Source organism: Hylobates moloch, unplaced genomic scaffold, assembly GCF_009828535.3.
Source record: "Hylobates moloch isolate HMO894 unplaced genomic scaffold, HMol_V3 SCAFFOLD_1, whole genome shotgun sequence".
Lineage (NCBI taxonomy): Eukaryota > Metazoa > Chordata > Mammalia > Primates > Hylobatidae > Hylobates > Hylobates moloch.
In genome coordinates, this window is record NW_026652276.1 from 181,600,468 (window position 1) to 181,621,634 (window position 21,167).

At 34.9% G+C, this 21,167-nt stretch overlaps 1 protein-coding gene across 6 annotated transcripts in view; it reads left to right on the top strand.

Annotated features, from left to right (window-relative positions):
• The window catches only part of MAGI2 (membrane associated guanylate kinase, WW and PDZ domain containing 2), a 1,482,569-nt gene that overhangs the window by 449,749 nt on the left and 1,011,653 nt on the right, over nucleotides 1-21,167 (top strand). The window lies entirely within an intron of this gene.

The following is a 21,167-nucleotide window of genomic DNA, read 5'->3' on the forward strand; positions in this document are numbered from 1 at the left end:
GCTGCTCAACACAACCCACTTGTATGCATCAATAATAACTTTTTAACTTGTCCTCCAAAGACAAGACTGATGTGAGCTAATGTCAACCTATGTATATTTGTCCTTTCCCATTTTGAGTAGGAATTCTGATTCATCTTGTCAATTTTTAAACTCATCTTTAGTTGTTACAACCTTTTTAAGCAGATTATGACTCAGGCACTACATTTCAATTTACAGGCCTTGCTCTGAGTTACTTTTTGAACAGCTTTACACCACACCTAGCTAGACTTTTAATTTTGCTTCTCTAAACAATAATTTTCTTTGGAAAACAAACTCTGTGGAGAGTTCCTCCCATTGCTTCAGTTTAACATACTTATTTCCAGAGGACTAGTACCTGCAGAATTGGCAACTACAGGGAATGGAAAGTTTTAAAAGTCGATCCTAGGAGATGTAGAACATACTTTCCTTTTTGTAGTTTTATTTTTCTTTATTAACTTTTATTTTAAGTTCAGGGATACAAGTGCAGTTTTGTTACATAAGTAAATTTGTATCATGGGGGTTTGTTGTACAGTTTATTTCATTCACCTAGGTATTAAGCCCAGTATCCATTAGTTATTTTTCCTGATCCTCTCCCTCCTCCCACCCTCCACCCGTAGAAAGGCCCCAGTGTCAGGTTTTCTCTTCTATGTGTCCCTAAGTTCTCACCATTTAGTTCCCACTTATAAGTGAGAACATGTGGTATTTGGTTTTCTGTTCCTGTGTGAGCTTGCTATTTTCTTCTAAACATCAAGGTATATCTCAGAACACTTTAGTGACAAAAGGTTTGGGAATCTGGCTTGATAGCTCAACAGTTTAGACCACAAAGTTAACATTAGGTGACATACATCTTACAACACACATTACCTCAACTCTTCTTATCTTTTTCATTTGTTGACACTGATGAAAAAAACTACAGATCAGTAAGAGATATACATATTTATAGGAAACCTGAGACTTTATATCCTGAATTCAATTCATCTTATTGTTCCCAGAGGGAGAATGTTTGGTGGGTCTCCAGGCAGGGCCATTCCTAAGTATAAAACTCCCTGAACATCAACTAAAGCAAGTATGTAAATAGCAGCCACCATTTTCTGAGCATTTCCTATGTGCAAGAAATATTCTTCAGATATTATCTCATTGAATTCTCATAGTGTTCCCATAAGGTTAGTGTTATTTCCCATCTTTGAAGACGTGGGAAATTGAGGCCCTGAGGTCTTTTAACCAGACTGATACCAGGCAGTAAGTCAGCAGAGAAAGAGGGAGTCTATCCCAGGTGGATCAGGCTTCCAGTTCACACTACATGAAAGCAGCTCTGTAACAGAAGCTCTGGAAAGTCAGAACCATAAGCATGCTTCTGAAGAGTTTCAGAGGTGCCCCTGTGGTAAAAAAAAAAAAAAAAAAAAAAAAGAAACGAAAAGCAATGAAGTCTACCAGCAACAGACATTGAATCAAAATTAAATAGATTAGACTATTACAGTCTATTTCCAGTAATAGAAGATATATATTTTTTGTGAAGAAGATATGAACGTATCTTCAATTGACCCACAATTGAAAAAACATATGGATAATTATCAGGGAAGTCTTTGAGTGAAGGTCGCTTGACTGACTAGCTTCAAGTCAGTTATTTTCATCTTAACATGGGCCTCTTGATTGGCCATTAATCAATCAGGTTCCAAATTATCTTTTCTTTAGCACATAATTGCTAGAAATATTGTAATATAAAATATCTAATGGGAGAAAAAGAAATTTTTAATTGATAATTATATTATTTCAGTAATTAAAGCTATTATCTTGATATAGGAAGAAAGATTAAATATACAAAGGAATCTACATTATCTAAACCAAGCTTACCCAACCCACAGCCCATAGGCCATTTGCAATCCGACACAGCTTTGATGCAGCCCAACACAAACTTGTAAACTCTCTTAAGACGTTATGAGATTTTTTCGTGATTTTTTTTTCTCATCAGCTTTTGTTAGTGTTAGTATATTTTAAGTGTGGCCCAAGACAATTCTTCCAATGTAGCCCAGGGAAGCCAAAAGATTCGACATCCCTGCAAACCTTTTATTTTATTTTTTTAACTTTCTGAATTCTTCTTGCACAAACATTTTGATGTCAGCTCTACTAGACTTTCTACCTGCATTTCATAATCTGAATTCTAATCTAAATCTAAAATTCTAACCATATAAAATTTTATAAATAGGTGTTTATAAGAGTTCCCAGTTTTTCATCTTTGCGTTTCATAAAAACCTTTATTTTGCAAATCAGGGTGGGGGTGACGGGGATAGAGTGGAAAGAAGAAAGTGAACCAGCATTTAACAAACATCTACGTGCAAGTATTATCATGTCATTGCATTTTTCAGACCTCTGAGAAATGTGTTGTGGTTCCCGTTTTTCAGACCAGGAAACTTAGGCCTTTAGGAAACTTAGGCTTGGAGAGGTTATACAAACCCTTCCCCAAACCCACATAGCTAGTAAGTGGATGAGGAGAATTCAAACCTAGGTCTATCTGATGCCTATATCCATTTGTGTGATGTATTATGTTACCTCCTTAGTCACTATAGGTCTGGTTTCTCTGACAGTTCTTTGAGCAAACCTTAGGAGGCTCCAGAATATAGAAGACTACATGAATGTGTATCTATATTTACTATCTAATGTTTCCACAAAAGCAGGAAAAAAATCATGAAAATGGTAGTGGGTTAAGTAAGACCTCTAAATTGCACACTTATTTCCATAACTGCTCTTCAGAAGCACCACTGAGGTCATTCTCCCAAAGCCTCCAAAAAGACCAAGGTTAGTAGCTGATATTTAACCACAGCATGTCTCCTCTCATTCTCATCTGGAGGTAATCAAAACAGAGACAGCAGTGCTGTTCACTTCAGAATTCCTGTCATTATAATAGAACAAATAGCCCTTCTTTTGATGAAGAAAATCACCACTCTCCCATCTCAGCATAGCTGGCTCTGTACTGACTCAGCTGTCACTTGAGACTCAGTGTAATGACAGCTTCTCAGATCTCCAAGACTCCTACTGGTTCTCTTTGGGCACAATTATATGGTGACACAAGTTGACAAAACTTACAATCTGGATCCCTTCACTAGGCACATATGGAATTGAGATATACACACGTGACCTTCCAGCTTCCTCCCTGGTTCCTGGGAAAATGCCCCAATTCTGGCTCAGGGGATTCAGGTTAATATGCAGAGTGATATCTGGGATGACTGAGCAAATTAAACCATTAGGGAGCCATTCATTGAGCGTGCAGCCAAGCTTAACTTCTGCCAAGCTCTTATTCTTTTTTATTGCTTTCAATGTCAAAGATTATTTTGTCTTTCTATTTCACGAAGCAAAACAGTACAAGTAATGTGTTATTCGGGGTTCATCCCAGGAAATAAAACCATGCAAGGTGTTTTAAGAAGGACAAGGTTTAGGGGAACAGTTGTCTAGAAAGTTGCTGAAAGAACAACAGAAGAAGGCTGCAGACTAGATCCCCAGGAATAATAAACAATACAGAACTGCCCCACCAGCATAACTGCTGCCTCTGAGGATGGCAATAAGATCTAGATGCCACAAAGACAGAACTGAGAAATTGCTACTGTGGCTGGAATTGCCACAACTTCCTGTGACACCTAAGAAGCCAGGAAATGAACACTAGAGCCCTCCCGCAAAAACATTGTGTCTGTAAGTCCTTTGGTTTTGAAAGGAAATTTACCTTTAAACATGCTTCTTTTTATAGATAACCCAATAGACATATAGTACCAGCACCTTAAAATTATTTATTAAAAGACTGCTCTAAGTTTTAAATGCCTTGTTTTGATTTATGTTGTCAAAAACTAACAACATAAATAATTGTTATCAGATTTTAATTAAAAGATTTACGGTGTATTTATTAATTAATGTTTTTGCTTTTCTACTTATACTCTGGCTCCTAATGATACATACATATGCTAACTGGTTATAAGCTATTAAGAAATTTATTTTTTCTTTAGAAAACTAGGATAGTTATGCATTATCAGTGTATTCTGTAATTGTTCTGTTCTGCTTATAGTATGAGACACTTTAAGTACGTGTAAGAGTCTTTGTTCATTTTTATTCCCAACTTTATTATTTAAAAGTATGAATGTGACACTAACAAAATTTAGTTCATAATTATATTTCTCACATGAAAAAGCACTTGACAAAAATTGCTTTCAGAACATAATTTAAATTTGGAGCAAGAAAAGGAATCTTAATTAAAAATGAGAAGTTGAATATATTATTTGAAGCACTACAGAAAATTAATTATAGTTTGAAAAAGTAAAATGCTTTCATCACTAAGGCACATCTGTGACCAGAGGTCAACATTGGGTAGCTTTTTGTAGGTTCCAACATTATTTCTTTGCCTCAAAGCTCATTAAGGAATCATGATATGAGTCTTTAGGTAGAATAAAATACATTAAAAATGTACATACAAATGAAATATAACTACAAGCAAGTTGGAAAACTTGTATTTAAGCCTATATGTTGACGTAACATTAGCTTGGAAAAAAGACACCTGGTTTTCTGATACAAAAATAAAAAATTTACTTTAGGTATCCAAATAGGCCAGATGTTATTCTCTTTATGAATATAGCTATCTTTATAAAAACTTATCTTCCACATTCATTGGTTATAAAAAATGTGGTTGTTAATGCAAAAAAAATGTGGTCAGTTAGCAATGCACTTAATAACCCATTAAATTTAAAGAGATTAAAAATTTATAAACTTTAATATATTGTAACTTATTTTAATTCAGTTTAATGAACATGAGAGCTATTATGTACATATGAGTGGCTGGGTGCTAGAAATATAGAGTGATTAAGACATACGTCCTATTCTCTATGGATGTATCTTCATTGCAAGTTCAAATCCAAGTAAGGCATATATTATTATTCTCATTTTACAGATAGGTAAACAGAATACATACAACTAACTAATGTAAAATAACTACTCTGTATCAGTTAAGGTCTACAGCCAGCCTCAAGACTTTGAGAAATGCTTAATTGTTACAAAACCTGAATTATTTCATCCTTGTTTAATAATAATGACCAGATTCATGGCTTTGATGAAGATATAGACTAATAAGGACTCAATACTTAAAGATTTAATTGAAAAATACAAATATAGTTCTTGGAACTTTGCTCACCCCTGCTCTTGTATATTCATGCTCCAGATTTCTTATGATTAAGAGAAGAGTAGGAAAGAAAGAAAGGAGGAAAAATATTGTGGCAATCCCTGAAATATCAAAGGTTTTCTTGGGTTGCTCTTTAGTGGAAAACTTAGTCACAATTTGCTAGTTAGCAGTACACATTTTTAACCCTATAAAAGGTTTGAAGTCTCCAGCATCTTTGAGCAAAACTTTTAGCCTGAGAAAAATGGATCCATAGCTTTCTCAGTGGAAATCCATTAGTAAATAGAGCCTAAGATAATTAGGGACAGTTGGATTGGTACATCCTTAACTGTGTTCCCAAAAAGCCTACCTATGTCAAGCACATGGCCTATTAGTTCATGAGTGTTCTCATTATTAAAAAAAAAAAAAGGACAATGAAGCTTTGCAAGTTAAGTACGTATCCCAGGATTATAAAACTTATTGGCAGAGCCAGAATTGAAATGCAGTTTTTATCTTGATTATAAGACATATATATCTGAATATAAGATAGATATATATGTTATAATGTATATTTAAGCATATATTTTAGTATATATGTTTATATATGTCTCTATGTGTAAATATAGATATAGACAACTATATCTTTATGTCTATATAAAATATGATGTGTATATGTAGGGGTGTGTGTGTGTGTATGTTTGTGTCTATTAGTCCATTCTCACCCTGCTATAAAAATACCAAAACTGAATAATTTATAAAAGAAAGGTTTAATTGACTCATAGTTCCACATGGCCGGGGAGGCCACAAGAACTTACAATCATGGTGGAAGGCAAAGGAGAAGCAGGCACCTTCTTTACAAGGTGGCAGGAGAGAGAGAGAGAACAAACAAAAAGGAAGTACCACACTTTTAAACCATCAGATCTCATGAGAGCTCCTTCACTATCACAAGAACAACATGGGGGAAACTGCCCCCATGATCTAATCACCCCCCACCAAATCCCTCCCTCGACACTTGGGGATTACAATTCCAGTTGAGATTTGGGTGGGGACACAAAGCCAAACCATATCTATGTGTGTGTGTGTGTGTGTGTGTGTGTACCTATAAAGTCTCTTATTTCAGTAAAATAATAGGACATACATAACACCTGTGCAGGTGGATATTTACAGATGGAAAACTTACGTTTAGTTTAAGGTTACATATAGGTGGTAAATGATAGAACATAGATTTTTAATGCAGCTTGGGTCTATCTTCAAATATATGCTTTTATTTATATGTTTATCTCATATCAATGTATCTTTCTATTATTATTTTATCTATCACAAAATAAATGTTTAAAGCCCCAAAGTATTTTTTTCAAAATAGTGAGCACTGTAAAAGACAGATTATTATAAGCTGGAGTAAGTGGCAGAAAAACCTCCAGGGAAAAGGCAAGCCTTTTAAGTTGCTTTAGAAACCAGGTGGGGTTGAATAGATGGCAGCAGCTAGATGGACATTCTGATTGAGAAGACCTTTTGAGCAAATCCTTACACTTGTAATGAGCGTAAGAGGAATAGAGGTGGAATTTCTATGTTGACAGGATAAATAGAGGATGTGAAGTTTACAGAGGGTCTTAAACTTGATTAGAAAGATTTGAACTATATTCTTCTTACTATTTTTTTTTCAGTAAAGCCCAACTAGACCAAGAATGGTCATGTAACATAACACACTAAACTACTGGATTTAAATCACAACTGTACTATTTTCTAATGAGGTGGCCTTAGTAAACTAGTATCCTCTCTGTGACTCAGTTCATCATTTGTAAAATGGGAATAAAATAGCATCTATCTCACAGAAACACTGGGAGTATTAAATGAATTAATATGCTCAGAGCAATGCCTTGCAGAAAGTAAATATTCAATAAATTTGGTTATCACAAGTCCTTATGTAGGATGGTAAGTAAACAAACATGTATTTTAGGAAGATTAATCTAAGTTCACTTGGTGAACTAAGCTAGAAGCTACCTTCTGGAATTCTACCCAATTTGGTCATCCTTAAGAGTTCAGTGAACATTTTTTCAGTAGATGGACGGAATAAATATTTATATAAAATAGATAATAGAGTGCAGAGTAGAGCAAGAAAGGCAACAGCAGCTGAGTTGTTCTGTGGCAGTTATTTGGATCAGCGCAACCTGAGCTAAGGATAGTGAGTAGGCTGAAAATGGTGGTATGCAACAAGGCCTCATGTTGAGACTCAACCAATTACTCCCCTACTTCTTCACCCTGTGTATATATTTAAAGGCAGAAAGAAACAATTTGGCATGTAGGCAAAACAGCTTGGAATTATATAGGTATGAACTCTTGGACACAGGTGGAGGAGCACTGGCTGCTAAGAATACAAGAAAGAGTAGAAAAGATGCATTCAGAATCAACTGTGTGTTGAGAGTTGTATTCTCAATCTAGAATCCTGAGAACAATCTCAAATTCACAGCCTGTAACATCTTTGAAAATCATGCCTCTAGAGTTTTCTTTTCCTCCTTGCCCCATTGCGCTATCATGTCTTCCATCAACCCTGTAGAATAAAATGTTTCAAAAACCTCGTTCAGCAGCAGCCAAGTAAATCGAGCTCTTCCCTTGAGAATCTTGTACTTTTCCTACTGGTGTATAAGACATCACAGATAATTACAATCCAAAATATTTCTGTAATAAAAATATGATGGGTGGTTAATCCTTGACTAGCATAATGAAATTTATCTCACAGCCAATTCTTTGGGGTAATGGTAGTTTTTATTTACAGGGGAGATGAGAGTAGCAGCAAGACAGCTACTATTAAACAATGTAATTAGCATTGATGTAATTAGTCTAGACGTTTAGTCAATGAAATAAAATGTCTTTGGCTCATTTTTCCACTAGTACAGTTTCCATTCAGATGTCCATGCATACTTATTCTGGACATAGTTGCAAACAAAAATACATGAAGCACCTCTACATATACATTACTACAGAGTTATACAACTATTTATTTTCTGTTATTTATTTCACATCTTGAAAGTGGGTTGTTGATTCACCTTGATTCAGATCAATTACTCTATGTCATCATCTGTCTATCTTGGCCTTTTATCTTATTTTTCCTCCTAGTGCTAACGTATCCTTCCCCATATCTTGGTTTTAATGAAATACCTTGCCGTAGACTCAAAAATAGTCATCCTTAAAAGAATAAAAATTCTGCGTCTTCCACTGAGGGGTGATTACATGGTGGTCAGTTCATTATAATCATGGGGCTATAGAGGTTCATGGTGAATAAAGAGTGCTTTCAGCACCACCATGTAAAATATCACCAAGTTGTAACATTTTGCTTAAGTTTATTGATTCTCTCTTTCAATAGCTAGCTTACAGAAGATCAATTATATGCTAGAGAAATGCAAAATAATACAGGGCTTTAATTAATGGGTTTAATTGCAAAATAGAGAGTGAGCATGTTTTCAGATATTTTCTGCTTTTGTTTAAAATGAACCTTCCATGTTGAAATAGCTGCTTTTTCCTAGATTTTGGTGGATTTAGTGACTATATTTTTTTGTGTTGTGCTAATGGTAAAAATTTAGCTCACCTGAAATAAAAACAATCCAGATTTAATCAAACCAACTTATGGTTTGGGTTGGGTTTAATTTCTTGAAAATAATCAAATCTCAATTATGATAGACCTCAATGTAGACCTCAACATATATCATGTGTTTCTCTCTAATTTGCGGCTTTGTTTGTAGTTGGGCTGGGGCCATATGCGTAGTTCTGGACATGGATGTAAACAAGGCCGTTAGGGAGTTGGTGAACTTCCTCCATCTCTCATCCCCTTCTATAGGAAACTTAACAGTCACATGTCCAGTACCCACCAAAATATGGAGGCTGTCCTGGCCCAGGTTGAATTTACAAGCCAGATTATAGCTTTGCAATGTTAGCATTATATTAATATTTGGATGCTCATTTGTTATATCACTGCATAGAACAGCATTATTTTAACTAATACGAACCAAAGTGTCCTTCATATAAAAGCAAATCTATAAATATATAACTATAAAACCTCTTGCTCAGTTCTTGAAAATAAGTAAGATATATAATTATAAATCTCTTTTTCCTTTGCTGTGTGTGTGCCTGTGTGTGCATGTGTGTATTAAAACATAAAATATTTAATATAGAGAATATGTTAACTGCATTGTTCATCAGTGCAAACAAAACACATCAACTTGACATGCTGGTTATTTCTTTTATTAAAAATAATAAATGAAACTGTTTTTAATAAAATTCATATTGCTGTTCATTTTTCTATAGTAGAGAAGATTTTCAAACATGATTAACGGGAAAACAGAAGACGAAATAAATATTCCATAGTTTTCTGTGAATTTTTTATTGTCTCTTTTGCACCTTGAACTTGATCGCTTTCATCACTTAGATAAATCTGTGACTTGAAATGTTAGTTCATTATGGATGAAACAAAAGTACCACAGTGTTTTTTATCCTGTATTGATGATAAACCTTCAAAGTAGGATAATTATTTTTCAATTAGGCTCCATACAGGGACAAGAAAGCATTAGTTATCAACATGTACAGAACATAATCAGCATTAAGTTGTCATATTTTGGCTGCATTAATGTTGTTAAATTAACATAATAGTCATTATAAGCAGATGCTCTTTCCTGAAAGATTTTTGCAATTAACATTGTATTCATTTGCACACCTATATCTGTACTTTTTTCCAACTCATTAATGAGTCTCACTTTCCATTGCCTAAAGTCATGAAGCAGTGTAAAGTTATAAAATAAAATTTCACCTCCTTGCCTTGTTTAGAAGAAATACCACATTATTCATCCACCACACCAATTGTATTGACCTTCCATATGAAAATTAATGCCCTCCAAGTTTCCACTCTGAGAATTTTCTTTGGGTTTCATAGAAAGTTTTCTCAATTTGGGGGCTGCTGCTTATTCTTGCTCTGAACATGTTTTTATAACCCCCATCTTGGAAGGGCTGACCCTGCTGTCCATCGTCTCTCTTTCCCTGGCTCCTAGCTACTCACAGGTGAGTATGTTCCTGATTGTCTTTGTACCACGGAAGCAGAAAATGCTGTAAGAGAGGATTAACTGATGGGGAACAAGAGAGAAAATGGAGGGAATAAAAACAGTAAAATCATCTTCCTATTGTGATAACTAGTTTTACTGTAGAAGACACAAAGGGTAGATATATGTATATACCTGAGGTCAAATGCTGATTCTGGAACTTTGGCTAAATCACTTCAACTCTAGGGTTCTCTATATGGCCGGGCATGGTAGCTCATGCCTGTAATCCCAGCACTTTGTGAGCCCAAGGCAGGAGGATCACTTGAGGCCAGGAGGTTGAGGCTGCAGTGAGCTATGATCACACCACTGCACCTCTACTTTGCTCATCTCTACAACAAGGCCATTGTACAATTATAGTTTTCTGAAGCTCTAAGCTACTAGATTGGAAAAAAAAAAAAACTGATTTGAATGGACAAGAGATAGAGCAAATAGGATAATAGGTTTTATTGAGAAGGAACAGACTAATCTCCCATGGATGGTATTTCGAACAGATGAAATCAGAGTTTAGAAGGTTTTGTGTTGTTTTTGTTTGTTTGATCATTTGTATATTATTTAAGGAAAATTTGATTTTTAAATACATGATATATAGGTAGAATTAAAGAAATACAAAAACAATTTAGCCTTTCTACATCATTTTTCCTACATTCAGAATAAGGATCATAATTTTATTTACATTCTTCATGGAAATATTAAGATTAATTAGTATTCATGCAAAAGTAATTTGAAAATGAAAAATGTCAGCTAAGTGCTAAGTAGTGTTACTTCAGCTTTGGTTTAAGTGCCAAACTCTTCATTAGTCTTTGTAAATGCCCTCTGATGTGCATCACAGAATTTATAAACACAGCGCAGTAACCGATAGTATGTACAAAATACAGTGTGGAGAATGTGTTACTGTCATCCTTAAAGATTGATTGGGTTGCATGGAAAAGCATTACCTGGAATCTTCTATAGGAATATTTTCACTGAATTAACAAAGATGACCTTCCTATCTGTAATGATTAAGTGTTCTACAAACCAGAATTAAATTAAAGACAAATACATATCCAGAAAGCTGTCATATCCTCTCCTAATTATTCTGCCATGACTTCAAAGATGACTATTTTATTTGGGTCACAAGGATAAAGTATGGAATTATATCAGGTCTCCTCTAATGCTGCAGACAAAGCCACTCCAGTGTACGGCAGATGGCGCTTTAAAAGTTTAGACTTAGTTTAAACAAAATTAAGTGACTTACTGGTGAACCATGGTAAAGAAACTATTAAAGAAATAATGCTTACCAAGTGAAAAAGGACAATTTTACTGCCTGAGTTATGGCGATAACCTTGCCCAAATGGTGAAAGCCCACATCTCCCACAGTTGGCTGGTACTTTATTACTTGATTTAACTCTCTCTTTTATTGTTCATAGGACATGAATAAAGCAACTCAAACACTGGAACTGAGTATTATAAATATTTTCTTTTAAGATGATATGTAGATTAAAAATAGTTTTCTCAAAGAGAGAATTCTATTGAACTGTATAATTGAGTCTACTAAATTCAAAGCATTTGATACTTCTAGTTGGTGAACAAATTAATAAATGGACAGAAATATGCTGAAGTAAAAATAAAACCATGAGTATAGTGTGATTTCAAAAGTAATTTTGATAATGATTGGGGTGATTGCTACCTTAAAATTCATTTACAAAAGTATTGACTTTTATGTCTCTAAAGAATATATGTCTGGGCACGGTGACTCATGCCTGTAATCCCAGCACTTTGAGAGGCCAGTGCAGGAGGATCACTTGAGGCCAGGTGGTTGAGGCTGCAGTGAGCTATGATCACACCACTGCATTCCTGCCTGGACAACAGAACAAGACCCAAACTCATTTAAAAAAAAAAAAAGAAAGAAGAAAGAAAGAGTTTAGGAAAAATCCATTTGGAGGTTCATTGATTTATTCACTTAGAAATTGTATATTGAGTGCTCACTATGTGCCAAACATTATTCTAGGTACTGGAGGTAAAGCAATTAACAAAGCATATGAAATTTCTATCCTCGTGAAATTTATGTTTTGGTGGGACAATATAGACAATAAACAGAAAAATATATAATTTGGCAATGAAAATCAGTGCTACAAAGAAAAATAAAGCAAACTGAGGGGTGATAGTGCTGAGTGCGTGTGGGTGGGGTATCGTGAGTGTTGATAAGGGGCATGTGTGCATGTGTGTCCAATTTCAAATAGGACTGTCAGGGAAGGTATCACATATGAGCAGATACTGGAAGAAAGGAAGACAACAAAAGCTGTGATTATATCTAAAAGAAGGACCTTCTAAACAGTGGACAAAAGCCCTCCAGCAGGACCATACTTGGTGTAGAGGGTGTAAACAATAGACAGGAGGACAGATTTGCTGGAATAAAATTAATGGGAAGGAAGGAGAGTGGTAGAAGATGACGTTAAAGGAAGGTTGAGGGAGGGAGGCAATGTAGGGACACATAGGCTGTGGTAATAAAGGCTTTGACTTTATGTTGAGTGAGATGGATGGTTTTGAACACAGGAGGAATGTTATCTGACATATGTTTTAATGGGATAACTCTGGCTGTGTATGGAGAATGCTGAACAGGAGTAGGAATGGAAGCAGGCAGACCAGTTAGATTAGGAAGCTGTTGTAAGCAGAGAGGATGGTGGCTTACACCAAGGGGCAACAGTGGAGGTGGTCAGATTTTGGATAAATTGTGAAAGACATCCTGATGGGCTGGATGTTGAGTGGAAGAAAAAGTGATGAGTTAACATGACATCAGTTGGTCTGAGTGTCTGGACTAATGCAGTCCATTTCTAACGAGATACAAAGACTACAAGAGAAACAGGTTTGAAGTGGGAAATATCAAATTTGAGATGCCTCTTGGACATTTAAATGGAGAAAACGCATAGGCATTAGGCTATAAATCTGGAGTTCAGTTTAGAGTACAGGCTGGAGATAGGAATCTTGGAGACATCACCATTGAGTAATATATAAAACCAGGAAAATAGATAAGATTACCCGGAATTCAGATAAGAAAGAAAATTGATCTTAGGAATGAGCCCTAGGTACTTCAATTTTAGATGGGGAGTTGCAAAGGGAACCAGCAAGGAAAACTGAGAAGAAAATAATTAAATAAAATGTTTCAAAATGAAGAAATAATAATCAGTGACAAATATTGCTTATTGGTCAAAAAATGATGGGAACTGAGAATCAACTATTAGAGGGCAAGTATTAAAGCTATGCTGTATACTGAAGGCTTGTTTATATAGAATGCAAGAATATTTAGGATGGTCTTGTTAGCGGCTGATAGAGATTATTGGCATAAGCATTTTAGTCACTCTGTACTTCCAACCTATCCTTTGACACTGTCCTAAGATTGTAGAGAGAAAAAGTACTATTGTAAAATCCCCAAAGAGAACATTCTACTCTAATCCAAGAAAATCTCCTTTATCTGAAAGGATTTACATGGAGGAAGTAAAAAGCCCCACTCTTAAAAAAAATATGACACAAGTCTTATTTAGAACAGTAGTTTTATAATACTTAGAAAATTATAGTCTATATAAAAGTACATGTATTTACCTCTTTTCCAGAACTTCCATCTTTCATTCCTGACACTTTTCCTTTTGTACTGAACTTATTGCCTAAATCTAAAGAACTGTTCATTAAAATACAATGCAAGCCACATATGTACTTTTCATTGGTTTTACTAACCACATTTTAAAAGCCAGAAAGAAACCAATGACATTAATTTTTAAAATATGTTTTACTTAATATATCCCAAAGATTATCATTTTAACATGTAACCAAATTTCTAAAAATTATTGTGATATTTTACATTATTTTTGTAGTAAGTCTTTGAAATCCAACATTTATTTTAGACTGACAGCGTAGCTCAAGTCAGACTAACCACACTTCAAGTGCTCATTAGCCACATATTTTTGGACAGAGAAACTGTCCTATAGTTGTATTAAAACAATTTTTTTCGACAGAGCAAATTAACTGCTAACACCAGTCTCTCCTTTCCATTTTCATCCTCTTGGGCTTTTTAGTTACTTTTAGACAAAGTAGAAGAAAAAGCAAGTCAGAGGACCAAAATAAGTTGGTGTAGTAGTCCCTTCCCTTCTAAATAGGCATTTTCCATTAGGTGTTCCTTCCTGGCTTTCATAAATGTATATAATAAAAAAGTGTATTATGGTTAGAGGGGATTTTCTGTTTCTTGGATGATCTAGGCCAGAGTGACTTCTGGAGGCTAAGTCAGGAGGGCGAAGAGACTTTCTTACATGTCAAAAGGAGGGTTTAAATATTTATTTATCTTATCAAGGTTCACTGTGACCTGTCAGTTGTTAAAAAAAAAATTAACTGCTAAATGAAAAACTAAAAAAAATTGGTTTTGAATATTGATGATAATAATCGCTAACATCAAATGAGTGCTTACAAAAAGCCAAGTATAATTAGCCAAAAACTTTACAGACATGTCCCATTTAATTACCACTATAAACCTAAAGTATGGGTCCAAACTTTATGATGAATAAACTGAAGCTTAGATAGATGAAGAATTTATGGTTTTGGTTTCATGGTGGCCAAAGCCAAAGTAGAAGTCCTTTTAATGACAATTTTTTAATTGCTAGTTAAAATATAATTTTAGAACTCAAAAGAATGTTTTAAAACCTCTAGCTTCCAGAAATAAGTAGGAACTTGATGACAACATGAAAAGCACCTAAGCTTATATAGCAGCTTGAGAGGATACAGGATCTGAATTAAAGTCCCCATCGCCAGAAGATGAGATTCTAATTCTTCATGGGGAAAGAACACCAGGTTTTGGACCTGCCTGAGGCGGGAAGGTAAAGTAAGACATTAAATGAAGTTGGGATGCTAAAAATATTACCTACACTTGTGAAAGAGATTTAGACTGCACTGCCTGCTGAGCCAGGGAATTGTCAAGGAATATCATCTTGGTCTGACGCTCTAGGCAGGAAAAATTTCTTCCATGAGAAATATATGCTTCAGTTTGTGCTACATGAAATTACAAACTATGAATTTACACTGCCTACATAATGCAGAAATCCCAAGCTCAGACTGGTTCTAGATAGAGTTATCTGTAGAAACAAATACACAATTTGTAATTCGCTTCTATGATCCAGGGTGCCATGGGCTCCCACATGGGAAAAAGAAAAAATTTCTTTAGAGCTAAAAATTATAAACTATGCAAGGGTACAATCTACCTCTGAAAAAGTCAGATGCAACAAATGGCAAGATTAATATATCTAAGAATTTAAGATTAATAGAATAATCTGAAAGATATAAAATGATTATGCTTAAATTAATTAAGGAAAGAAAACGTGAAATGAAAATTATGATGAAAAAATAGAACATTGTGACATTAAAAGACATAGATTGAAATCAGAAAATTATAATCATTAAAATGAAAATTTCAGTGAATGGCTTTAAATATCCATCAGAAGAAAGAGATAATAACATGGAGGTTTTGTCTGCTGAAATCATTCGGAATGTGGCATAGAGAGATGAAGAGACGAAAACTATGAAAGGGAAGTTACGACAAGGAGAGGAGAGGAATTGAAATTCAATTATAATCTGCTAGGAATTCTAGAAGGAGACACTAGGCAAAAATTGGCAGGCAGACAGCATTTAATGTGATAGTGTCTAGTAATAATAATAATAAATATAATTCTTATATTTATTTAAGCCCAACAAGGCCTGGGTGAGATAAATACATATGCATTTGTACTAGTATACATAATAGAAGAAATTCAGAAGAGCCAAGCAAAAAATTCTTAAAGGTAACAAGAGTTTAAAAATCCCTTCCAAAAAGAACAATAATTAGACTAAGCAAACACTTTCAGCAACAACAAAGACAAGAAGATAATGAAATAAAATCAAAAAAGCCCTGAAAGAAAATAATTTCCTGCTGAGAATTCTATACACAATTAACGTGTGATTCATGAATTAGGCCAAAATACTCTTTAGACTAAAAGACTAACTGAATTTACATTTAACAGATACACCTTCTCTGAAATAACTAGTAAACAATATACTTCAATATTAAAAAAAAATAACAACCAAGAAGGAAATTGAACCCAGAACCAAGAGGTGGTTTGCAAGATGTGTGGGGATACAAGAAATGATAATGGACTAAGAAATTGTTAAATCTAAAATAGGAACTGGCTGTAAAACAACAGTAACAACAATAATAATGGCTAACTTTGGGATGTTTAAATATAAGATGGAATTAAACACTAGGTATTTACAGCATCTAAAATGGAGACATGTCATTAGCATTGAACTATACCTTTGTTCTGGGTTCAACTCCCTTCTCACTTCATTTGACTACATAACAGGCAGCTCTCCTGACACTGACAAGCCCTAATACTGGTGATACTGATGGACAGGTATGTGCTCTGTACCACAAAAAGTCACTTAGTTTCAGTTTGAAAAAATCATTTGGATCACAGGACAATTCACTTGGATGTATAAATTCATGTTGCAGTTTGCTTTGTTCACTCTACTTTGTTTGTGTAATAATAATGATAGCTGATTTTTAAAATTTATTCTGTGCAAAATAATGTACAAACACTTTACCTGACTCAACTCATTTAATCCTGTGAGGAAGATGTAATCATTATCTCATTTTACAGATGAAAAAAAAAAACAAAGAACAGAGAGATTTCCTAACCTGCCTGGGATGATACAGCTCATAACTAGAAGAGTCAGAATTTATACCTAGGTAGTCCAGCTCCAAAGTTTGTGCTTTTGATCACTCAGCTAAATTTCCTCTCATGGGTATGAACTGCTTGGATACAAATCCAGATACCCTCATTTATGAGCTGAGTGACACAAGGCAATTTAGACAATCTGGATACAAAATACTGAGAAAAGTGTTATTGAAGTGTTATGATTTTTCTTTTTTTGATCATCAATAATTTATTATACCAATAAAACAAATGAGTGCAAACAGAGCCTTCTTTTTTTTTTTTTTTTTTTTTTTGAGCCGGAGTCTCGCTCTGTCGCCCAGGCTGGAGTGCAGTGGCGCACTCTCGGCTCACTGCAAGCTCCGCCTCCCGGGTTCACGCCATTCTCCTGCCTCAGCCTCCGAGTAGCTGGGACTACAGGCGCCTGCCACCACGCCCGGCTAATTTTTTGTATTTTTAGTACAGACGGGGTTTCACTGTGGTCTCGATCTCCTGACCTCGTGATCCGCCTGCCTCGGCCTCCCAAAGTGCTGGGATTACAAGCGTGAGCCACCGCGCCCGGCCCAGAGCCTTCTTATAATGTGTATTGGAAAAACATATGGGTGTGGTTTTACTTATATAATTTTATAAGCATATATTTTATATAATATACATAGATAGGTGTATTTTTTTTCTTTTGTGCTTAGTAGAATAATGTTCAGTGTGACGGGCAACTTGAACAATTAAATTTCAAATAACGTTTTAAAAATTTAAAATTGTCTTAGATTTACAGAAAGATTGCAAAGATATTACAGAGTGTTCATGGGATACCATGCCTTATGTATTCAATTTTTAACATTTTCCCTTAGTGTGTTCAATGTAAATTACCACCTATTCACCCCTTTGGTAAAGGAGGGATTCCTGATCTAGGATTGTGGGATGGCCAAACACACAAGACCCAACACTGGTCAGATGAGCCCAAAGGACACTGCACACCATGCAAGACCACCCAGGAATTGAACTTGAGAACAGAGTGAACAACCGGGGGCTGTGGGAGAAAGGCTTTGTAGGATAGAGAGGGTGGGATGCCCTCTACTTCTCATGGGAGTAGTTTGTCTGAACAACTTTGTGAGCTGGTAGGGAACTGAAAGCCCCTGCTCAGGGAGAAGCAAGAAATTCACCTGGTCTGTTTGATTAGGAGAGTTATTTGGCTGGAGCCCTTGTCCCTGGGAGCACAGAGGAGAAGGTGACCAGTTTAGCTCTGACCATTTGGCTTTTGTGTCACTTTGATGTAATCCCAGCTTTGGCTGGGGGGGACTTTTTTGACTACTTTCTTAAATTCTGGAAAATCAAGATGCTCCAGGCTCATCTTATATGATTCCTGCCCCAATCAGCCATTTCTCCAAAGGCCCCTGGTTCTTTTTATTGGAGGATGATGTTAGAAGTCAAAACCTGGGCACTTGGTATGCTCGTTACTACTGGGGTGTCATTTCCTCTAAGCCTGTTGCATAACAGAGCAAACACCTATCTGTATGTTCTAATCCACATGCATACACATATCTAAAAATACTGCTATGTGTAACCATCTATATTTATATTAAACGAAACTTGAGTTTATACTGATGTCTCCAACTCTAATCCGTTACTACATGGATTATTAATGCTTTCTCTTGCTTATCTCTGCTGTTACTTTCCATCCCAACAGTGAAAACCTGGCCCTCACCATCCACCATTCATTTATTCAGTTGTTCGGTTCCTGTATATGTGTATAGTGGTTTCATAGTTGTTAACCTGTATTCCAATGAATAACAATATTATCAACTAGAGTACAGAGCTGACACAGAGTTCTCTTGCATTTAATTTTTCAGACTGCCCTCATTTCCCAGGTTACCTAGCTCAATACTCCCCCACCCCACGCCATCTCTTCAGTGAAGGTGTTACATACATTTGTAATAACGGTTAAATACTTTTGTCACATTCTGCATATAGTCTTATGATCCTCTGACCTACTTAATGATTTGTTTAATTGGCATGGATTAAGATTCATTTCTCTGCTGTAAATTCTTTGGGTTTTGACAAATGCATCGTATCATATACCACCATTACAATGTCATACAAAATAGTTTTGCTGCCCTAAAACTCCTCCTGCATTTCACCTATTTGATCATTTCCCTCCCACTTCCTGAACCCCTCATCTGTTTTGTCTTTTCCAGAATGTTATTGAAACAGAATCATGTAGAGTACATAGCTTTCTGACCAACTTTCACTTAGACAAATGGGTTGACAATTCATGCATGTCTTTCATGTGTCTTCATAACTCATTTTCCATTACCACTAAATAATATTCTATTATATGTATGCACCATAGTTTGTTTATCTGTTCTGCTATTGAAGGGCATCTTGGGTGCTTCAGGTTTTGGCAATTGTGATAGGGCTGCCATAAACATTCGTATGCAAATTTTTGTGTTAACATAAGTTTTCGAGTCAGTTGGATAAATGCCTAGAACTCCAATTGCCAGATTATATAGTAAGACAATTTAGTGTTAAAGAACCTGCCAAACTGTCTTCCAAAGTGGCCGCATTATTTTTTATTACTCCAGCAATGAATGAGTGTTACTGCTGTTCCACGTTTTGCTAACAATTGTTACTGTCAGTTTTTTTGAATTTTAACCATTCTAATAGTTGTATAGTGGTACCTCATTGTTGTTTTACTTTGCATTTCCCTAATGACAAATGACAAATTTACTGTTTGTAAATTTTTCGGTGACATATCTGTTTAGATGTTTTGCCTGTTTTTTATTAGTTTGCATGCTCTCTTATTGTTGTGTTTTAAGAGATAAACTGTTATTTTGGTTACACATCCTTTATCAAATATATGTTTTGCAAACATTTTATCATAGTCTCATGTAGCTTGCATTTTTATATCCTCAACAGTGTCTTTTATAGATAAGGAGTTTTAAATTGTAATAAAGTCTAATTTTTTTCATGGATTGTACTTTTGGAATTGTATCTAAAAATTCATCACCAAACAAGAGTTCACATAGATTTCCTCCTGTTTTTCAATAAATTGTATAGTTTTTTTATTTCATTACATTTTAGATTAACTTTTTGTGTAAATTGTAAGGTCTTTGCTCCTTTCTTTCTTTCTTTCTTTCTTTCTTTCTTTCTTTCTTTCTTTCTTTCTTCCTTCCTTCCTTCCTTCCTTCCTTCCTTCCTTCCTTCTTTCTTTCTTTGTAAATTGTAAGGTCTTTGCTTATGTTTCTTTCTCTCTCTCTCTCTCTTTCTTTCTTTCATTCTGCTTGTGGCTGTCTGATTGTTCCTGTACCATTTGTTGGAAAGATGGTTCCTTCATTTAATTGCCTTTTTGCCTTGTCACAATCAGCTGACCTCATTTATGTGGGTTTTTCTATTCTGTTACATTGACCTATATGTGATGTGTTCTCTTTTACCAGTATTACACTGTCCTTACTACTACAGCTTTGTAGTAAGTCTTGAGATTGACTACCATGAGTCCTTTCAACTTTATCCTTCTTTGTTATTTTGTTGGCTATTATACATCTTTTGCCTTTCCAAATAAATTTTAGAAACATTTTCTTAATATCTACAAAATAGCTTACTGGGATTTGAATTAGAATTGCTTTGAATTTATAGACCAAGTTGGGAAAGAATGGCAAATTAATATTGAGTCCTTTAATCCATGAACACAGAATATGTTACCATTTACTTAGATCTTTGATTTCCTTCATCATTGCTTTGTAATTTCCTGCATACAGACTCTGTACGTATTTTGTTATACTTATATGTAAGTATTTCACTTTGTGCTATTGTAGATGGTATTTTTTTAATTTCAAATTCCAATTTGTTATTGTTAGTATAAAGCAGAGAAATTGAGTTTTGCATGTTGACCATTAATCCTGCAACCTTGCTATACTTGGTTATTTCTTTTTTTTTTTTTTTGTAGATTTTTTGGTGTTTCTATATTTTAAAAAAAGTCATATGTTAATTATTACAGTTTTATTTCTTCCTTTCCAATCTATATGGCTTTTAATTCTTTTTCTCATCTTGTCACTAGATAGAACTTCCAGTATGATGTTAAATAGAGTGGTGAGAAAAGGACATATTTTCCTGGTTGATAATCTTAGAGGGAAGGCATCCAATCTCTCATCAAAACATGAGATGTTAGGTGATTTATTTATTTATTTATTTATTTTTATTTTTATTTTTTTATTTTTTTGTCGATGTTCTGTGCCAAGC